The 22,437-nt window shown below is 32.9% G+C and overlaps 1 protein-coding gene across 1 annotated transcript in view; it reads left to right on the top strand.

Moving 5' to 3' along the window:
• The first annotated feature begins 17,948 nt into the window (after positions 1 to 17,948).
• The window catches only part of LOC126738754 (potassium channel subfamily K member 15), a 79,650-nt gene continuing 75,161 nt past the window's right edge, over positions 17,949 to 22,437 (top strand). The window contains exon 1 of the mRNA XM_050444192.1: positions 17,949 to 18,180. The gene's annotated coding sequence lies outside the window, so the exon portion shown is untranslated. The remainder of the gene's footprint in view (positions 18,181 to 22,437) is intronic.

Here is a 22,437-nt window from a genome sequence, read left to right as displayed (position 1 = left end):
ACTAGGAACAGAACTTACCCGGATTAATTACGGCGGCTACTCAGTATAGTACACTGCGGCCACACAATCGAAGATCAGGGTAGCAGTAGGCGTTCTAAAGGATGGGCAATAGGGCAGGCAATTCACGCTGGACCTGGGCCTGAATGCAAGAGACCCTTAGGCAAACATAATGAGAATCCTGACGTGTCTCCGCAGGCAATCCAACTTAAAGCAATGAAAAGGATCAACAACAGACTATAGGACTGGTCCTGGTTCTGGAACTAATATGCTTTATGCGTCAGAGATAAAACCTGCAAAGACATATCAGATACTGGTTGAAACTTGAGCATAAAAACTAGTAAAAGCAACACTGCCAAAGCCGGAACTTTTGGGTACGGCCGGTATTTAGATCAGCGATTTTCCCAACGATTGATTAGAAGAAGAGGTCCCGTTGGCGTACGCGTCCCGTTGCCTGGCCCGCGCGATCTTCTGATTTCAATCCCCTAGATTTTTTCCTTGGGGTTATCTAAAAAGTTTGGTCTATAAAACACCTGTTTCTAATGCGGCATTTTGAGCAAGTATTGTAAACAATAATTCGTTTGTTAACGAACAAAATATTGAATAAATTGCACTGCAACTAGCGATGCAGTTAATGAGCAAAATAATAGAACCAAAAATAGTTTTTTTGCTCTAAAGCCCAAACAGCTCATTTGCGGACATATGTTTACCGGACAAAAAATATTTGTTTTAATGTTCGCTACCACCCCTTGAAGTTTAACGGTATATTTTTGGGACACCCTGTATAAAAGATAGCAGGCTAATCGGTCTCTAGTTAAATCGGTCTATAGTTAAGTCCTTAAGTCGGTCGTGTCGATTTTTTGGTGTACAAGAGTAATAAATAGTTGAACTATTCCATTGTTTAAGTGTTATGCCTTTTGATAAGCACTGATTTAATAGTAGCTTCAGTGCTTTTAGCAATTATTTTTCTCCTGTCATTATAACGTCGACAACTACTTCGTCTGGCCCAGGTGACTTGCTATTTTTCACATCTGAGAGTGGTTTTTCTCATATTTATCAATTTCGTAGATAGGCATTTCTGCTATATCTGTAATACTTATAGTACTGTGCATAGTATTAATATCCGTTTTTTGGAAACTGGAGATTACACTAGAGGACTTGGAACTAGCTCCGATATCGTCATAGTACAGCTGTAGGAATCAGAAATCGACTTTATCACGTCTTAAAAAATAATGTAAGCGAACAGACCAATAGACGAAGACTTGGTAAAGCCAATCTTATTATTGTGTTACGTGATTTCAATATTTTAGTTATGTGTTCCCTAATGACCCAGCCATGTTGCAAAATATCCTCCTATTTTTAATTTCCTATAATTCATTGATGATATCACTAATATAGCATATTAGTGATAATTATATAAAATCTACATAAACATTGTCACGTAAAACTAAATTATTTATTCCTCAATCCGAAAAAATCACTTCGATTTATATTCCGCATTCGTCTATGTATGGATAGGAAATGCGAATATCGAAACGGGATTCAAGTGGTCTAGACCACATTCAAACGGCACATTTAGGTCACAAGAGTGATTTTTAAACGTCCGCAAGATGTCCGGAGAACGTCGTTACGCGTTTTCTACTCCGAATTGTTAGTGCCTCATTTGCGGTTCAGCTTTGCGCACTCACTGTTAGGTCAGTTCAGGGAGCAATTTATGTGATAGGATATTTTCTATTCGAGCTTGGTAAAATTTAAGTAAAATGTAGAATGATAATTTTAATTTCGCTTATTGTCCTTTTAATTTATTTTTATACACGTTTTTTGTTTGTATAAAGTGGGAATTTATTAAAGACCTTGCTCAGAAGCTACAGGCTAACAAACAAATTTAGTGCAAAGCCGTTTCGCTTCGAACAGTTTTACTTTACTATATTTTTACATATTTATGAGCGTTTTATTTATTGGAAAAGGATATCAATTTTGTTTTATACTAAAATAACAAAGTATATATCTATAAAATTTAGTATTTTATGGTGTCCAGGTCATCTGATTAATTTGGCACAGATTACTTTTACTGACGTTTGATGTTCTTAAGAAATTTGACATTTCACCGAAAATAGTTATGCTAATGGCTGTTGTCTACTTTTGAGCAATCTTGAACATTTATTGTTCCATTTGCTAAATATTTTTGATAAAATGGTACATGAAATATCCCTGCGTTATATACGGTATGTCAAGACTTCCATCTAAGAAGTTGATTACTTCTAGATATTCATATCAAACCAGAATAACCCTTTGGCCTTTGAAAACAATATTTAGCTAGATAGATGCATAAAATCTAAGGACTCCATACTAATTCGATAAGAAACCATTGATTGAATACTTTATTGAATTAATTTAATTATACTTACAGACTCATGTTCCCGGTCTTTTCCTTTTTGTACCAGTAAATCTTCTTAAAAATAACCAATATCAAACTATGATTTTTTGAGTAAAGAGATTTGGAGTAAAGTAATATAAATCTAACAAGAGAAAAAATGACCGTTAAAAATGCGAGATCTCGGTTAATACGACAACTACGACCTTGCGGATGATCTAGTTGGATTCAGAAGGACAAAACTAAGTCAAACTCTTGGAATTTTCCCGATATTAATTTTTCGGCTATACTGTATGGATTTCTTTCACCAAAAATTGTGAAAACAGTCTCTACGATCCTAATGCAGTTTAAGATAAGTAAAACTAGGATTATTTTCTATTAAAACTTTATTTAAAAAAAATATTACAGGCCACGTTATTAATTTTTATCACATGTCAGAAGCTCGCTTATGGCAGGAAGCAATAAAGGGCACAAGAAGATAGTTTAAGAAGATTAAACATATTGCAATAATCAAGAATAATGCTAAAGGTTCTTTTAACAAAGATATACGATATAACCTTACCGCAGCAAACCTAATTAGCAGAATGCTACTGATAAAGTGGTGAACATTTACAGAGATTATAGGCAGGCAGTTCTTGCGCCGCCTAGATGATGACTTAAATCAGAACTAGCACAATAAATAGTATAACAGTACTATGCACTCATAGAAGCTTCCTTCAAGAATACAGTAGGACCTAATTAGGCCGAGGGATACAACAACAACAGCAAAGGTACTCTTCTGCACGAAACCACAAATAATGGAGCAGACGTACTTTGTGATGTACGTACTAACTCGGAATGTTCCCTTGAATAGATCAAAGAATCTTTTTATCTAATCTTCTGATCAATCCTTGATACATTGAGCTAGATGGTGGCATTTGTGGCTGTGACAAGTGTAACCAGAGAACGCAAAAAACGCATACAGAAAATTCGGTACAGAGATGGTCGCACTTCCGTAATTCAGAAATATAGATAATAAGAATTGATCTGCTAATTTAAAACATAATCTATAATAGGTATGGAAGAAAGAGCCACTGAGATATTGAACCACAGGCATGTGACTAATAAGCCACTAGAAAACCCGTATTGCAAAGTTGTTTCAAAACATATGGCTTTATATTTTATAAAAATATAACTCAAAAAACAAACTTCGAAAAAATAATTATGTGTTATACAACAAACAGACTGTTCAAAGTGTTGCAATCATAAATAAGTGGTAGAGTTTCATAATTATTTTTTTAAATATGACACATGATATATGGTCCATGCTGTTTATTATCTTAACTTCTAAGAAAACTGGGCCAGGCGGCTGCCGATTAGTTTTAATTGAATTACTAGCAGTTTGAGCCTAAAATAAACTTTTAATTTTTTCCGTTTTTCTTTTTATCGTAGCACTAATATTGCATATTGCGTGTATTTTAATGAAATAAAAAATTTTTTTAGCATTTCAGAATAATAATTTTCATATTTTTAGGTCATGAATAATTTAATTAAGGAAAGCTTCATTTAGAAATATATATAGAAAAGCTAGCTTAAATTTCATTATTAATAAAGAAAATGTTAATTGTAAATCTAAATTTATAAATAGATCAAAATATTTTTATTTAAATTCAACCAGTAGTACAGGGTGTCCTATACAATTCCATGGTAATTAGAAACAGTAGTTGTTAAAAAAATGGCGAGTAAATCAAATGAATTTTTTATTGACATCAATTTTCATGACATTCACAGGTTTTTATTAAAAAAGCTTTTTTGTTCATAAATAATAGACCCCAAAACTGGCTATTTTTGATTTGGCAATTTGATAAAAAAGACAAAATACATTTGAACTTACATTTTGAGCTGATACAACGTTATGTTGCTTTTTTGTTTCCACACTATCTTTAAACCCTTTTCTTTGTCTTATTGCTCTAGATTTTGTATTAGTTATGCCCGGCACCTATAAAAATTACAAATAAAACAAAAAACAATACAGAGTTTTGATACATTATTAACTTCAATAGGCAAAAAATATATAAGTTAAAAAATACCTCGGCTTCTTTAACAGGGCTGTTCTGCCTGGTTTAATCAATGTGTAATGAATAATTGCTATTTTTAATATTTTTATTTACAGCCGTTATATTCTGCAAATCTTAAGAATTTTTGAAACTAGGAAGAGTAGTAATCATTTCTTTCCCCAAGAGATTAACATATTTGTTTCTATTTAAGTTGCCATCAATAAGAAAAGTCTCGATATGAGTTTCCCATCTTTTGAGGGTACTACTTTTAAACCAACTGTTCGAGGTGGAATTTCAAGTTCTCCAGAAATGTGTGCATTATTTTAAGAAAATTCCACTTACCTCTTACGTCAAGTGCGGAACTCCCTAAGTAGTACCATATATTAATTTTTTTTAACAATCATATAAATAGATACTTTTTAGGACGTGTATTCGCTGGACAGCCTGGTATTGAAAATAAAATGAAAAAAAAACTTGGTTCCAATGGCGATGAAAAGTCAAACAAACTCGGGAGCAAACTGCACCCTCATTGCAAAAGGGAAAGCTACTGTAAAGTACATGCAAATTAGTTGAAGTATTTTTGTTCATTTCCATACCGGTAGAGTGCTGCCTAAACCTGAGCCACCCTGGTATATTGAAAAAGTTTTCCAGTCTCAACCATGCTAAAACCGTTGCTTGACAAATAGCCATAATAAGCTATTTCTTAATCAATGCTAAAACATCTAGGTTTCTATCTCTCATTGTTATTTCAGATGTGGGTGAAAAATAGTACCTGAATAGAAAAATATCCAAGATTAAACGAATATAATACGAACCGCATTTATTTTAATTCAAAGAAACTCAACCATCTGCAATGTCTCCGAAATGGTTTGTTTCTATAATAATTTTCTCTGCTTATCGAAACCATCTGAACTATTTGTTATAAATTCGGAATTATAACTTACACCAGAAAATACGGAAATGTTACAAGCCATTATTTCACTATTCCACTCTATTTTATTACTATTGATTGCATTTGGGTAAATAATGTGGCTCTGCTTTGTTTCTGTATTATGTTTTTGGTGTGTTCGAATTAGGATTTAATATTTTAAATAAATATGTTAACAATTATTATTCGTTCTGGGTGCTCAAACTCTTACAAAACTTAAATTTGTTTAGTTTTGTGACCATTGTCTGAAAATGGCCTTTTTTTAATGCTGAATTCAGGTCAATGAAACTGCATTTGAGTTAGTAATTGCCAATGCTTTATCCTAGAAATTAGGTGAGCTTTAAGATACTTCAAAGAGGGACCTTAATATTATAAATAAAATAAATTAACAACAACATGACTGGTTTTTATAAATGCTATAATCCTTATATAATACTTACTGTACTTTTACTGCATAAAGAGTTTTAGCATCAAAATGGGTCGCCGACCTACGAGATATTATCGCTACTGTTAAAACAAGTATTCCCTAAATCTGACTTCTGTCGTGGTGTACCAGATCCTATAAGATTTGTTATTTAATTTAGGTAAAAAAAGGCTGCAGCAGAAAAGTTTCCTCTAAAGGTCCACTTAGCATCTGACAAATACCACCAATTAAGCTCGCTAAGCCTTGAAAGTAGGTTGTATTTATTGCAACAAATACCTAGCAAAGAACTGTGGCCAACATCAGCTGATGTTGGTAATTTTTTACATATGGTCAGAATTAATAAGATTGTATCATCTGTCTGAGCTCCAAAGTGGAATGAGAGAAGCATTTGGCAAACTTTAAGATTTGGCATCCGCATCGGACTGCCAATCATGAACATCAGGTTCACTGACCATACCAAGGTTTAAGATATTGAAGTTTTGAGGCTTCCCGAGTTCAAGTTATCCTATCGTCAAACAAATCTGGCTTCAATAAGTATCAAATTATGCTACAATTAAGCATCTTGAATAAATACATAGAAATTATTTCTAACGTAAATTTTTTATTCTTCTTTTTTTGGTGCAATATCCTTGCGTCCTAATATTAGCAATAATATACCGTGGCTCCAGGGTATCCAAAGCATTATTTTATGATATAATTTTGATCATTCTTTGGTTCAATTTTAGGATTTATTTTATTTAGTTCGCAGAAAAAATCTTCTATACTTATATTCGGTACTAAATCCCTTTATTTGGGTCTAATCATGCTGCAATAAAGTATCCCAGATATTTCATTAGTGAAAATTTATATTACATCTGTAGAGATTCATTAGCGTGTAGTTGTTTCCTAAATATAATAAATTTTGTCTTAGTCCAGTTCTATCGTATTTACATAAGCCAATAATTTTTCAATATGACTGTGTCGTTAAGTTAATTACTTTGTTTTGTAAAACCTAGTATTTTCTAAATTACCCTTTTTTTAGAGTTTAATCTAGATCACTTATCAATCGAATTTTTATTGTTTAATTTATAAAGCACAGAGAAACCTTCAATGTGTGGCTGATTAGATTAATCTACTATCTTCATCGCACCTAGTTATCAGCTGTTTGTTTGGAAGTGTTATAAAAACAGACTTTAGGCATTTGTAAGAGGTTTGTTATAATGGCCTATCGATTTCTTGATTTTGGCGAATTTTAGAAAATGAAAAACATTGAACTGTAAAATATCTAGATAATCTATATGGATAATCTGTTAAAGTTAAACTTATTCAAGGAGGGCGCCTACTGAATCGGATCGGCACGTTCGGTCCGTTCAGTCGGTAACTAGGGCCACAGTATAAAGAACAAGAGTTCTAGTTTATGTTCGGTGCTAGGGCTCATACAATCGGCAGAACGAAGACACGACGACGTTTAAAAGTGGTTCGACTATTCGAGCATATAGAAGTATTGTAATTAAGTTCCCGTTTAAGCGTTTTTAGAAAAAAATGAGTAGTTCCTGAGATTCTGAAGAGGATGTTATGATTGCAGTAGCCTGTGCAGAAGTAGAAGCGGTAAAAAAGCGTAGGAGATTTTGGGTACATATTTTTTTGAAAAGAAGAATATAAGAATGAAAATATGTTCAGGGTGATTTTGAATAGTGTCATGCTTCTGCCCTCTTAATTTTTTGATATCCCACTATTTGGAAAATAATTTAAAAAGGATGGTTGTATCATTACGAGAACTGGTTTTTGCGACATCTCAAAATTGTTTTAGCTGAATTGCGCCTCAACGTTGGTATACTGTCAAATTTTAAAAGTTTCTGAACACTACTTTACGAGATATAGATAGCCGGCATTCGTTGTGGGACACCCTGTATAGAGTCAAATAAAATAAATTATAACATAACATTCCAACGTGCATTTGAATGCGTTAACTATATAATAAGCTATCTTTTTTGTGTATTTTTGTAGAAATATAAATTATATGCAAAGCAAGAGTTGTACACCACTTAACACCAAAACGAGAACTTTCACACTCGCACATTTCGCCGACCTCAGATAATTAAAACTGAGTTTTAAAATCTCCTGATGATGCCAACTTAATAAACAGTAAATAACGAAAACACGGATTTAAGATATAATAAATGATACTTACCAGAACATCCAGTTAATTTGGATAACTCCTCCCAAGCATTTTCTTTCCTTAAATTATCATAGATGATATGTGTTTTGTTTATCATGCAATATTCTAAAACTGCGAGCAGCTTCGATTAAAACTTCGTTTGACATATTTATCAAATCAACGGTTTTTAAAATTCTTTGAAACAGTTCCTCACTCTATGCGAAAAAATGCTAAAATAGTCGCAGGATTTCGGTGCAATTGGCAAAAGTTGCCCTCCCCACAATATGAGATCGTCGCCGGAGAAAATCGAACCGACCGAACATACCGAACCACTTCAGTGCGCGCGGCCCCATTTAAATACATGTGAAGCAAATCCGGCGGACTGTACCGACCGTGCCGAGACGGTCGATGCCGATTCAGTGGGCGCAGTGCCTAAATCTTCTGAAAAACATTTTCTTGAGTTCTGTAAAATGTATTTATCGTTAATGAAACGTTCTATTTACATTTTGACTATTATATTCCCTCATTTTGTTAGGATATTCGTATACTAGCAGCAGGGTTGCAAATTCTTCATTTGTAAAGACAAACATGATAATAATATCTGTAATTGTCTTTCAAACTGACGCCTCTACTCTATCAGAGTAATAAATCTTCATAAAACTCGACCTACTTGATGTAACAACTTCATACTAGATAGCCATACGTGTAAGATGTAAAAAAATTAACAACCAGGAAAAATTAACAGGATTATACAGGGTTTAATGAGTCTCTACACAGGTACAAACAAATTTATAAATATAAATTTACAAACATATAAATTTAATCAAAGAATTGAAAAATATGACCAGACTTTAATTTTCGTCTTATTCTAAGCCTTCTTATTAAATATAAGCTAAGCACTACGAGAAGGCAACTTGCTAAAGTACATATAATACTATAATAGCTAATGTGTGTGTATCATAGAACCTATGAGAATATGCTTAACAGCATTAGAAGTCATACTATTTGGTCAAGACTATTTGGAATTACAAAAAGATTTGTATAGTGTCATTAAGTGGTCAGTCGAAAATAAAATATATTTTAATATAGTTAAATGTGTGGTCCTTTCATATCATAGGAAAGAAAACAGTATCATGTACCCGTACAAATCAAACAAGGTTCTTAAATGCGTCATTAAGGATAGTGACTTAGAAGTAGTCTTTGATCAAAAATTAACCTCATTATAAATACATTACAATTAAAGCATTTCAAATATATGGGTTCATAGTAAGACATGCTAAAGAGTTCTATAAACCAGCATGTTTGAAGCAGCTTTACGATGCCTACATAAGAAGTTTACTAGGATATGTCTGCATAATTTGGAACCCATAGTATGAATATTACAAATATGACTTACAGCGTACTCAAAAAAAAAAGGCTCAATAGATGCTCTTTAAAGAAAACAAATATTACAATAATTATGCCTCTTCAATTGAGTTATGTAATATTTACAAAATGGAGTCACTTAAGAGACGTAGAACCACTTTTACTGTAGTGTATCTTTTTAAATTGCTAAATGGCCTTATTGATGATCCTCTATCATATACCAGAAATACTTTTGGTATTCACCTTCCATTTGTAGTAAATAACAATAGATATCTAAATTCTCCTCTTTATAGTATTTGTTACCTCTACAATAAAATACACGACAAAATAGACTTTTTAAGGTTACTTTACCCCAACTAAAAAGAATTTTAAGAGCATTATATTAGTTTATAGTTTGATGAAATAATTTAGATTTAGGATTTTATTTTGTAATAGGATTAGTTACTTAGTATAATATAATCTGTAAAGTGCAAATAAATAAATAAATAAATAAACAAAGATAAAAATATCAGTTTGAGATAAAATTCTTTAGAAAAATTGATAGAAAGAAAGATTGGGAAAATGGAGAGTATGTGAGAAAAAGAAGTGGATACCTAATCACTCTAAGGAAATACCATAAATTAATGTACAGATGGTTCAAGATCCAATGAAAGAAGTGAGGAAGAAGTCTTTGGGCCTCACATTAAATACTCGGAGTTGCTGGATAAACGCATCAGTATGTTTCATGTAAAAATACCCGCAAATGAAAAATGTTCTCAATTGATTCTCAAAAGAAACTATCTCAGGTAAGACATCGCTACTGACTAATACTCAAGCAGTCATATCAGCACTAAGTCAGCAGATCCAAGATAGTATGGGCATGGTTAGGCAAGTTTAATGAGATAGGAAAGAGAAATAATTTTAATTTCATATGAGTTTGCTGTTACATAGGAGTGCAATGAAAAACCTGATATGGCTTGCTGTTTATCTGTTCTGAGCGTTTCTGTTGCTGTTTTTCTGAGCGTTCTTATGAGCAAGAGTTTATATACATCTGACCTTAAAGAAAGGAAGAAAACTCGCAGAGAATACCTCTGGCTACACCCCCAAATGTCTAAAGTAAATCTAACTTACGCATTTTTACAGGATTTTTGACAGGGCACTGTCACCTTTGGAAACGATTGGAAGTTAAAATTAAAATAATAAGAGAATAGTGAAATTCTGGAACACGTAATTAGTGTATGCAAAGCTGTCAGCCCTGAAATCTGACAGCTACTAGCCTTATCAAGGCCTTAGGATTATACGAGTTATTATGATTTGAAACAGACCCTTGGACAGTATGAGTAAAGAGAAAATAGATGTTTAAGGAAGCAGTGCAGTCTTTTACCCTATTCTAATCTAATATAACCTAATCTACTGGACTCTGAATTGATATATTACAGAGACAGCAGAATGCTTTGGCCCTCCTTTATAGTACAATGAAAATGACTGGGTTGCAGAATCTTAGATCTCTAACATTGAATTTAGATATTGTCACTTTGCCGCGATCTGTCATTTGACTGACAGATTTGGTGCTCAATGTCCGAAATCTTGCGCTGTTGCTAAGGTATCAGGAAAATGGAATTTAAAAAAATACGTCAGAGACACCGGTACTATATCCTCATCTACGAAGAAAAGAGAGAGAAACTAAAGGGATAAACATTAGTAGCGGTGTAACTAATTTGAGATAAAAAGATGAAAATTGTTTTGTTTATTTGATTATTAAAGATTACTTGGCTTAATCGCTGTAAATGTTTATTAATTAGCTGATTATTTAATAGACTGTTTTAAAAATAGTGTTAAAAGTACAGTAAGTACAGGGTGAACAATATCAAAAATATCTAGCTTTTTGTGGTTTATCTACTATACAACTATATCTCAAATAATGCTGTAAAAATACTTATTTTTAAAATTAATCGTGAAAATTTTTATAAATAAAAGTACTTTCCATAAATCTTATTAAACATAAAAAACGATATTTAATTACTTCCTAAAATAAAATGCTTTACTATGTATTAAAAAGACAAGAGAAAAAAAAAGCTATAAACTAGGCTTTATGGCTGTTTAAGTTGATTTACTGCTGGAATAAAGCCGTTCACGGTTTACGGACGACCAATAAAGCGGGTAAGAAGAGTTATTCACATTTTTTATTCATTTGTGAATGATCGTTTTTAGTACTCTTGCTATGTGAATGCATGCTTCGAGGGCTAAAATTAAAAATCCCGGTTTCATTATATTTGTTTTTTAACTTTATCATGCAAGGGATTGGAATAAAGACAACAAAACCTTGTTCGGATCCAACTCTATTTGTTAAAAATATTTAATAAGAATATTATACGTTTTATCAATATTATATCTGAGAACAATTATATTTGAGAATCATCTTGTTAGAAAAGAAAATATAATAATAATAATAATAATAAATGACTTTATTAGTACCAAACAAGGCTACATAGGCGAAACCTAGCCATAGGCTACTCTACTTATATGGCTAATGATTTCCAGACATTGACAACTTGTAACAAATTTGAAAAAAATCACACATTCATATACAGGATGACCCATAGAAAATGTACCGGCATTACAGGAAGGGAAGGAATTTTTCGGCAATAATAAAAAACACGTCAAGTCCATTATTTACTTTTCCATTCAAATAAAAACTTGCCTCGATTTAAAAGCATATACACGGAATACACTGACATAAAAGGGAAAACCCTATGGAACTCGGATATTATTGATGATACGAAGGTGCCTGTGCTATGAAGTATAGTGCTGTGAATATTTTTCGTAAAGTTCTGCAAGTTGTAATGTAGTGCTTTGGAAGTTGACCCCACAAACTTTCACTTCTTGATAAAAAAGAGTCTCGATATAACGACGATCTAGGCGTCTGCAGAGATTTATGATTCGCATTTGCCTGGCGAGTAGATCTTGCATATATATCTCTCTCTATGTGGAATGATATGCGCCACTTGGGAAGGGCATTTATTCTAATGGTATCAATAAAACACCATAAGAGTCAGGTCCGCCACCTTTCTTCTATGCGGCACATTGTCCAAGCTTCCAGTTATATTTTGGATTTCCTATAAGACGTATGACCTATTCTGGATGGAATCAAGCAGCTTCAAAGTGTGTTTGGGTGCAGAGTTCCATATGTGAAATCAATACCCAATAGGTGGACGAATCTGAGCAGCGTAAAGCGTTAAAAGCTGTTAAAGGTTACGCAGATTTTTCATTTGTTTTTGCTATATAATCATGATAAGACCTATTGGTTTCAACCTCCACACCTAACAAGCAAATTGATAAAGACAGCGGCAAAGTAACGCTGGACATAATAAGACTTGGGGCGCCTTATTTCTTTCTCTCTTTGTAAATACAGAGTCTTGGCTGCATTAAGCTCAATTAGATTGCACTCTGTTTACTCCAAAAATGGCATCGAAGTCATCTGGTTGGGCGACTTGAAGGAAAGCACCAATATACTGTCATCAGCAAATTAGGATTAGAAGTCTTGCTGTTGTAATATAACAGGACAAGGGGTGGAGACAAGATGCATCTCTGAAAGACACCAGCGTTAATTTGAAACCTCTGGATAGATCTATTCCCGAGGAAGTTTCCAAGCCATGCAACGAGAGTTGGTGGTAAACCATCAAAATTACCTGTGCCAACTTGGCACACCTACATTAAGAAAAATAAATTTCCCCAAAACTAAGAAATAGAAACTAGATACGTAACTTTATTTCGACCATTTTTTATGGTTATTTTTGAATTTAGCTGGTGCAAATACGTTAGAATTAGCTGTTTTTAAAGTTGCTTTGAATTTTAGTAATTTTTAAAAAATAATTGGTATTTATGCTAAAGGCTCCGTACTTATTATATATTGTTAAAAAATCCTTTTATAGTATAAAGTAGCGTTTAAATATAGTTAATTTTTCGTTATTATTTTCTCGGATAAAGTGGGGATATTGTCCGTCGCACTAAGGGACACGCATTTATTTATTTAAGTACAAGGCTCTCCTACAGATAGAATAAGCAATCCAATAATAGGAAAGCACAAAATATCTTACAAAATTTAAATATATATATAGGAATAATGACAATAGGAAAAATAGGACAATATTTACCGTTCCTTGTGAAATTAGGTAGAATTTCTTAAGTATCGCTTAAATGAAGCCATACTGGAGAAAAATATATCATTATTCAAAGAGTTAGACAAATAGCTTAAAGAATATCTTGAGATGCTAAAGGTCGATCTATTACGCAAAATATAAGGATTAACGTTTATATGTAAATTTTCCAGGCAGAAAGGGTCTATTAAATTATTAATAATTTTATAAATCAAAATCGTTTCTACAACTCTCTTCATACCATAAAACTTTAAGCTTGTCTATTAAAGCGGAAATTTACTATATTTACAAACTTGCGTTGTACCACAGATGTAAATAGCTCCGTGCGGAGCTTTTTACACCTAGTATCTAGCATCTTGTACCCTTTCAATTTGGTCAATATATTTGTGATACATCGGATTCCAAGCTACTGTCGCATATTCTATAGTAGGTTTAACGAATGCATTGTATAATAATATTAATGATGTTTGATTACTAAAACCCTTTGTAATTCGAGATATAAAACCGAGATTTTTTAACAAGAGTTTTCTGAACAATGTTTTCTACATGAACGTTGAAGAGCAGTCTGGAATTCAACGTCACACCTAAATCCTTAATAAACTCTACATACTTCAAGATAGTGCCTCCGAGATAGACATCACATTTGTTTTGTGTCTGAGATGGTTTTCTGCTAAAAAGTATAGAATGACATTTTTCTGGATTAATAAATAACTTATTTAAGGTACAGTACCTTTCAAAATTTGCAAATTGCAGGGCACGAAAATCTGATACCTTCTTAATTGTTGTAAAGATTTTTAGGTCATCTGCATATGCAAGATATTTAGAGATAGAGAAACATTGACCAATGTCGTTTAAAAAGATTGAGAATAAAATCGATCCCAAATGAGAACCTTGCGGTACTCCTGAAGTTACGGTTGTACAAGAAGAGTTTACTCCATTTATGACAACGTACTGAGAGCGATTCGTCAAATGACTTTTAATTCACACCCCGCGCACACCGAAATTCTCCAACTTATGAAAAGTGTAGGATGATGTACTTTATCAAAAGCCTTGGAAAAGTCGGTGTAACCAATACAAGTTTCCAGACTCCTATCCATACTTTCGTTTATACTCTAAATAAACGTTATTAAGTTGGTTATTAACGATCTTTTTTTGAAAAAGCCATGTTGGTTAACATCAATAGCTTCTTTGGCGTTAAAGAATAATTGTTTTAATAGCAAACATCAGTAGGCAAAAATTAAATACTTAAAAGTAGGTAAGGATCCTAATTTTATTTTAGAAATAAAAAATTAAAATAATAATTCAAAGAATCAGCTTACCATATAAAAAAAATGCCAAAATGAGATTTCCAAAAGAAAAAATTTGAATTTAAAATAGCTGTTACCATTTGTAAGGAAAAAATTGAGAATTGTATTTTACAAAATGGTAGTCACTTTAAACATTGGTAAAGTTTTTGTTCTTGTTCTTTGGTTGTAACCCTTTGGCCTTTAGACATGGTTTAAATTTTTTAAGTATTATGATGTGTAAATTAAATTCTCTTCTTATTATACTATGGTTTTTTTACATAATTTGAAATGAGTAATAGCTTAAAACTATGAAGAATTTATACCAAATAAATAAAATAAACCGACTAATTATTAATGTCAAGTGACATACCCGTATTAAGCATCAAAAATTCTTATTTCGGTAATAATTAGAGAAGTAAAAAACATAGAAAATTGAAAGACTAGAATTTGTAAACAACATATTTAAGTTCAACATGTGCACAGGAAGAACAGAGGTGTTTTGTTTACAAACATATTCATCGATTTTCTGTTGTCAAGTTTACATACATTTTTAAAGGAGGGAATTTTCAGCTATATATCAACGCATATAATAATGTTTCGTGTACTACTTGATATACTATATTTTTAAAAGTACTTTTATGTTTCAATTTTAAACAAAGCCAAATTGAATAAGATATTTGAGCAATTACACTTATACAAATTTTTCTTACTTTATAAAGGTCAGTATGCCGGAGTTTTTTACTAAAATGATTTCTAACATTTTCTTACAATTCTATACAATTATAAGCGCTATCCACAGACATATTATATTTTAATATAAGTGGATCCATTTTTTCAAAAAACCCAAAAACACGTCAGTTTCGTTTGTAACGGGGACAACTTTTGCTTTAAAAAGGATTGCAAAACCTGCAATCCCCTCAGTGGAGATGTCATGCCTTAAATTTCTTCAAAGTAAACTGGGGGTTTAATGATATGTTAAGGTTTACTTTAATTAAACTCCTCAAATCCTTATTTATTATGCTAACGGTACGTAGAAACGCCGCGCTTACCCCTGTGAATACAAAACGAATACAGTACATTTTGACAGCGTCAAAGTCAGAAGCTCATGACAGAGAGAAAAGGTGAACGTGGCATGTTGTTGTCAACTACTAACATAACGCCGTCAAAATAAGCCCTCCACCTTCTTTACATATTAAGTGCATTTCTTAAATATAGAAGTGGTTCACGATGGACTTGTTTGTTTAATTCACCTATAAAAATGCAGTCCACAAATAACCCTTGCTGTTCCCAGCAGCAGAGACACAACACAATTTGGTGATCCAGCAGCGGAGCAGCAACAAAACAGATACCTTATTGAAAAGCTATGAATATTCCTATATGTTGCTGCTTATTTTTTGAAAATCTGTCAACTCGTTTAGAAAATATGAAGAATTGAAATTCGATAAAACGCATAAATTATGTCAAACGCATGTATAGAGTCAAGTCGGGTGACCCGGGAGGCCACTCAATTGACAAATACCCCTTCGACCTATCCACCGACTAGGAAAGGTATTCTTTAAATAATCGCGCTTATTTTGAGTAATATGGAGGTGCATTGTCTTATTGAAAAAACAATTACTCTTTAAAGTATCCAGGATAAGATCCCGTTTTCTAGGATGGCTAGGTCTATAGTGTTATCCAGTAAATCCAAGTACATATCGCTTGTTAAATTTCCAGGAAGAAAGAAAGGACCCACAACGGAATTTCCAAAAATTCCAGCCAACAGGTTCAATTCCTAAGGGTTTTGTGTGCACCTCGTGAATAACCCTGCGATTGCTCTTAGACGAGTCACGACAGTTGTGTCGATTAGCTACACCGTTTAAAAAAATGTACACACATCCGAAAAACACACATTAAATAGGAAATAGTTATTATTCTAGTTACTATTCTATATATATTCTTATAGTTACTATTCTATTATTAGGAGTCGATCAAAATTATCCTCGTGTAGTTCTACTAACCGAATTTTGTATGAGTCAAACTTGTATTTTTTTTATATTCTTTGGACACTTGTACGACTCACGCCGGTCTCATTGGCTATTTTCTTGTACTCAGTGTATTATCCATGGCCACTTGGGTTAATACTAATACCTCCATATCTTCATTTACTACAAGATTTTCCAATTTGCTTCTTTTTATTCGTAACGGAATCTGTTTCCCGAAATTTTGCTATTAACTTTTTTTACCTATTAATTTTGCCAGAAAGGCATTTGTCAGGATGACGTCCATTAAATATCTGGGCAACCCAATTTCCACATTCATAATTTTTAAAATAAAGTTCGCTTATTTTTACTCTTTCTGCAATTGGGTGCACCATAATTGTTAAAAAGTTTAATGAGAAATTTTTGACAGATATATATTTTGTCACAGAATAGCTATCTAGCAACTAGCGTACCTGATGGTTAAACCTTATAATAAATTAGCCAAAAACATCTGATACACAGAGACAGCAAATTGGTGAAAGGAATTTATTACTTTAATTTAATACTCCGATAGATTTTTAAATAAAACCGATTGAGTTATTTGCATTTTTGACAAAAACGGTTTGTCGGTATTATAGAGTTCAATATTTTCTAAACGAGTTGACTGGGAAGACGAATTATTAATGTTTGTCGCGAAGTGACCCGGCAAGTTCTTCAGAATGTTCGAGAACGGTTTTGAACATAAGTTGTCTTACTGTATGGAGGTTGGCGGGCATCAATTTCAGCATTTACTGGATCGGTAATTTTTTTTTAATTAATTTAATTTATGCGTTTTCAAAAAAAATATTTTGTATTTCGATCCTTTATATTTTCGAAACGATTTGCCCAATTTTCAAGAAATAAGCAGTAACGAATAGGGAATTAATAGCACTTTCTAAAAAAAAAGTTAGGTATCATTACAATTCGACACCCCCACTTAGGGGGTTCAAGATTTTGCAATTATTCTTGATGCAAAAGTTGTTCTCCTTAGAAAAAAAATTGACGTATTTTTGGGTTTTTTTGAAAAAAAAAATTCCTAGCAGCTATGCCTTGCAGTACGTTTTCGATGCCCCACCTTGTATAGCACTAATGGTAAAAAGCCCTTTTAAAATGAAAGGCACATAATAAAGAGAATCGTGATGGACTGACCACATAATGCGATTTTCCCGAGCAATCAAGTGGAAAATCTCTACCTACCCAGCAAAATCTTAATTTAACTTTTTACTGTTTTCACTTTATTACTCTCAGTGCTATTTCGGGTCGCGGCGAGACCCCCCGAAATATTCGGTTTATAGGTTAGGTGTTCGCGGCGTCCGTGAAATAAAATAAAATTGAAAATTTAATAGAATTTTCGGTGTAGGGAGTACAGAGAATTTTCACGGAAAAATTTATTGATCCTTAACATTTAGGACGGGAATATTTGGATGTGATAAAATGTGAAACTGTTTTGATGTAAAATGCTTTATGGGTTTACATAATATTTATTTACTTAGACAGGTAAGTATTGTAGGGATATAGTTACATACACAAAATACACCCCTGAGGTATATCTCATTATATAAAACTCTTATTATCTGATTGTGGCGTGTTAATTTATACAATAAACCATATTTATTATACTTACGTGAGTACAGTATTTCGTTGGATTTAATTTGAAATACGTTTTTGTTAGATAAACGTATATAAAACGTAAACGTTTTGGGATACCTTTAAAACATGAGAATAAATATTTATTTTATTTAAATACCAGATTGGCAAGGTTGGGTTTTTGTTTTTCTTTTCAGTCACAACAATTTGTTTTAAATACGTTTCACATTTGAAGTGTTTTTACATCATTTAAGTTTAAAGTCATTTTTAAAAAGTAGAGTACATCTCAAAAAGATGAAAATAAGCAAGCTTTTGTTGCAACACCATACCAGGAAAAAACGAAGTCTGGGATCTATGAGGTTCATTGTGATATATAGGGCAAATAAGAAGATCAACTAATATCAAAATTAATGAAGGTTTAGCTCATGTGAAATACGAAACAGTTGAAAAGTAACTTTTTACGAATAGACAACTTCAAATTACTTAAACCAGTTAATAACAACCGAAAATTAGATGCGTACGAAACTATAGCAATATTCAAAAATTTAAAAACTATTCTTAAAGGGCTAATTCTTTTATAGTCAATTGTATAGTTTAGTTGGTATTAAAATTTTGTTCAGCAAAGCTTTATTGGTTTTATCGCTCACTTAGTTACGTCTTTAGCATAATATAGGATGCCTGCAAAAGGTTGGAAAATTTTGAAGCTGGAGATCAAAATATGTGAATTGATTCAAAGATACCTTAGTCCAAAAGTTAATTGTTTGCGAGATACAGGTTGCCAAATTTACAATTTCATTTTTGACCCACCTAGCACAGATATGTACCTGTAATGTAATATTATGTAAATTTCGGGATATTAGAACTCTCGTGCAATGTACTTTTAATGTAACATAGCCCAGTCAACATAAGTCGGTCACTTGGACGTCTAAGTAATATAAAAATGAGACATAGATTAAATTAATTTTAGACACTGCTAACTAGTGTCTAAACTAACCTTTTTTGTTGCTAAAATACGAAAAAATAAACATTTTCGATCAGTTGTTGTATACAGGATAGCACAGAAGTCATGATAGAATGAAGTTATTTACTGATATAGTACTCTAAGTGGCGTCCTCTAGAAGTTTGCCCATTAAGAATAACAAGTTTTATGCCAAAATCTAAAATGCTTTTCAAGCAATAACGAAAAATAGAAAATAAAATTGCAATTTTGACACCCTATATCTCGCAAACTATCAACTTTTGCATTAATGAATGTCTGAACCAATTAACATATTTTGGTCTATAGCACCTCCAAATTCGAGACTTTCCCATTATTTTTCGATGCTAATTTTTTGTCTGAAAATTTTATACATAATGGTAAAATTAAAATATCTAAATATGTATGTCTAAGATCTAACTGAAAAGTTGAAGTAGTAGTCGGAAATTTGTAGACATAGTTAATCGTTATGGGCACTGCATCAGCTATAATTTTGTGCAGGAGAAACAAAAGCAACTTGTACATCTACTGCGCACTTAATAACCTTCTTTGCTAACGTTCTAAAATAAACTTAAAACATTCAACCATTACGCTAGGTTTGTGAAGGGAACACTGCATTTAGGTAGAAGTTCTAGTTCTTCATTACCCATAAGACGACCTAAAGTAACATAAGGAATATGTCCTTAAATAAAGGATTTTCCAATATGAGGTGTTAATTTAATATTCAAAGAAAAATGTAATTTTATTATAAATTTTCCATAACCAAATCATAAAGTTGCTGTACTATGTCGTCGGTAACCTCACGAATTTCATCTTTGAGGTCTTGAGTCGAGGCTGGTCTGTTGGCGTAGACCCTCTCTTTCATATGACTTTAAAGGAAAAAGTCGCAAGGTGTTAAATCACAAGATCTCGGTGGCCAGTTGTGATCATCTCTTTGAGAGATAACACCGTCCGGGAACTTCTCCCGTAAAATATTAATGGTTTCGTTGCTTGTGTGGCAAGTAGCGTCTTGTTGAAAGTAAACGTTGTCTAGATCAATTCGGGTCATAAAAAATCATTATTCATGTCTCGATAGCGCAATCCATTCACCGTAACTGTTAGTCCAGCCTCATTTTCAAGTCGAAGTCCAACGACCTCGTCACCAAACAGTCACATGTTCAGGATAGAGAGGTTTCAACAATAACTCTTGGGCCTCAGAGGCGATAATTATACTTGTTGTTGAAGCCACCGATGTGGAAATGGGCCTTTTTACTTAAAATGATTTTTTTGTCATGTACTTCAAGGACCCAAAGCTCAAGGCTCAGCCGGCTTGAGTTCTTATGTTAACTGAACTTTATAAGCGTTAAGACCCATATCTCTATGCAAAATACGGTGTAGTGACCTTTGCGGAATGTCTTATACCAAAGAACGACAAGGAATGGACAAACCTAGGTTTTCTTTAACACTTTCGGTTACAGCAGCAATATTCTCGGCTGTTCTTAAGTGACGTGCACGGGTCTTATTCTTTACATCACTAAGTTGTTCCAACAGCTCGAACATTAATTTTTGTTTTACAGTCCAACAAGTTGAGTTGTACTAACCGCCTCAGCCATATTTTCACATTTTTATTGTGAATTTTAACAATTTCAATGAATTTTTGAAGCGTGTATCGTTCCATTTTTATTAATGGCGTAGTTTCTATTTGTCAAATGTCAAAAAAGACAGCCTTCGAAAAGGACATTTACCGCAAAGCTGCCTATTAGTACAGTCGTGCTGTTATTAGAAATGGTCGAATGGATGCAAAAACTAGATAGAGGATGAAATTTTGACAATAAGTTGTGATGTTGAGAGAGTGCAAATGGGTTGAGAAAGTGCAAAAACCAAAAATGCGAACAAAAATTCCGAGGGTTTTTTTTGGGAATGATTGGGGATGGTCTTGGATTGGCGCTACCCCTTTGCACTTACAACTTTGACTCCATAAGATAAATTGTTCAGAAAAATCAGAGCTACCTTTTCTTACACAGAACCGAATTCAGGAAATTTTGTACTTTCAAAAAATTCAAGAATTTTTCAACTTTCAAAACACTCTTAGCCGAAGAGAACTCAAAAAAGCTGGTTTCTAATATGCTCCCCTTAGTTTTACAGCCCTTAAAATGCAATTTATCACCTCTTTGCCGTGGAAGAAATGATAGCTTAGACTTTTTGATTCCATTTGTTGCGTAAAAGCAACATCGTACAGTCGATAGTTTCTCCAAAAAAGGTTTTGTGGTGCTACCTTTATGTAAACTATTTAGTATCAACAAATATAACCCAACGTCAAATCTAGGTCGCAACACTGATGTAGGTTAATAGATCAAGACCAATTAATATTATTGTTAACGAAATGTATATGTATTTTCTATTTGATCAATATAGTCAATTCTAAACCTGAGACGAGTCCACTTTCTTACAGTTTTCAAATATTTCACCATCCATATGGGTCGTTTACGTACAGAGTTGAGGGTTGCTTTTACTATCAAATTGAAGGTAAAATTTTTCCTCACCTGTGTATCCAACACTTTTTTCTTTGATGAATAGTTTTCGAGTTATTTCAAAATGAACATTTTTTGAATTTTTTGATAATTTTTTTGGATAGTCGATATATATATATCAATGTACGCGTCTTTTTGAGAGCTATAACTTTGCTATTTGAACAAAATTCGTGGGATTTTTTCCAAAAAAGTTATTAATTTAAAACCAATTTTTCAAAACTTTTTGCACTCTCTCAACCCGTACAACTTACTCTCAAAATTTCATCCTCCATCTAATTTTTGCATCCATTCTCATACAGCACGACTGTACTATATTTAAAAAGACACTTCTTATTGGAAAAGCCTTTATAAACTGAAGCTCGAGTGTGTGCTTACACTGCGAGGAATACTTTGTTTTCTGCCGAAATATTATAACCCGCCAAAATATCTGCCATTTTGTTTTTTGGTCGTGATGGTTGTACTCTTTGATGCAGTCAAACGGAAACTCTGATAAAAAAAAATTTAACCTCGTCTAATGGTTATACTTGCCTTACCTGAGTGACGTCAAACCAACCTTCGCTGGTCCTAGTGATGCCCCATGTTATGTAAATTAGGTATGGGTGTGAAATGAATATGGTCTGCCGGGCACTGGCACTTAGACTATTAGGTGTTCTACTTTTATTAAATCTAATTAATGCCTTT

Source organism: Anthonomus grandis, chromosome 7 (assembly GCF_022605725.1).
Source record: "Anthonomus grandis grandis chromosome 7, icAntGran1.3, whole genome shotgun sequence".
Taxonomy (NCBI): Eukaryota; Metazoa; Arthropoda; class Insecta; order Coleoptera; family Curculionidae; genus Anthonomus; species Anthonomus grandis.
The sequence above is the reverse complement of the archived record's forward strand: the minus strand, read 5'-3'. Positions and strand labels throughout refer to the sequence as shown.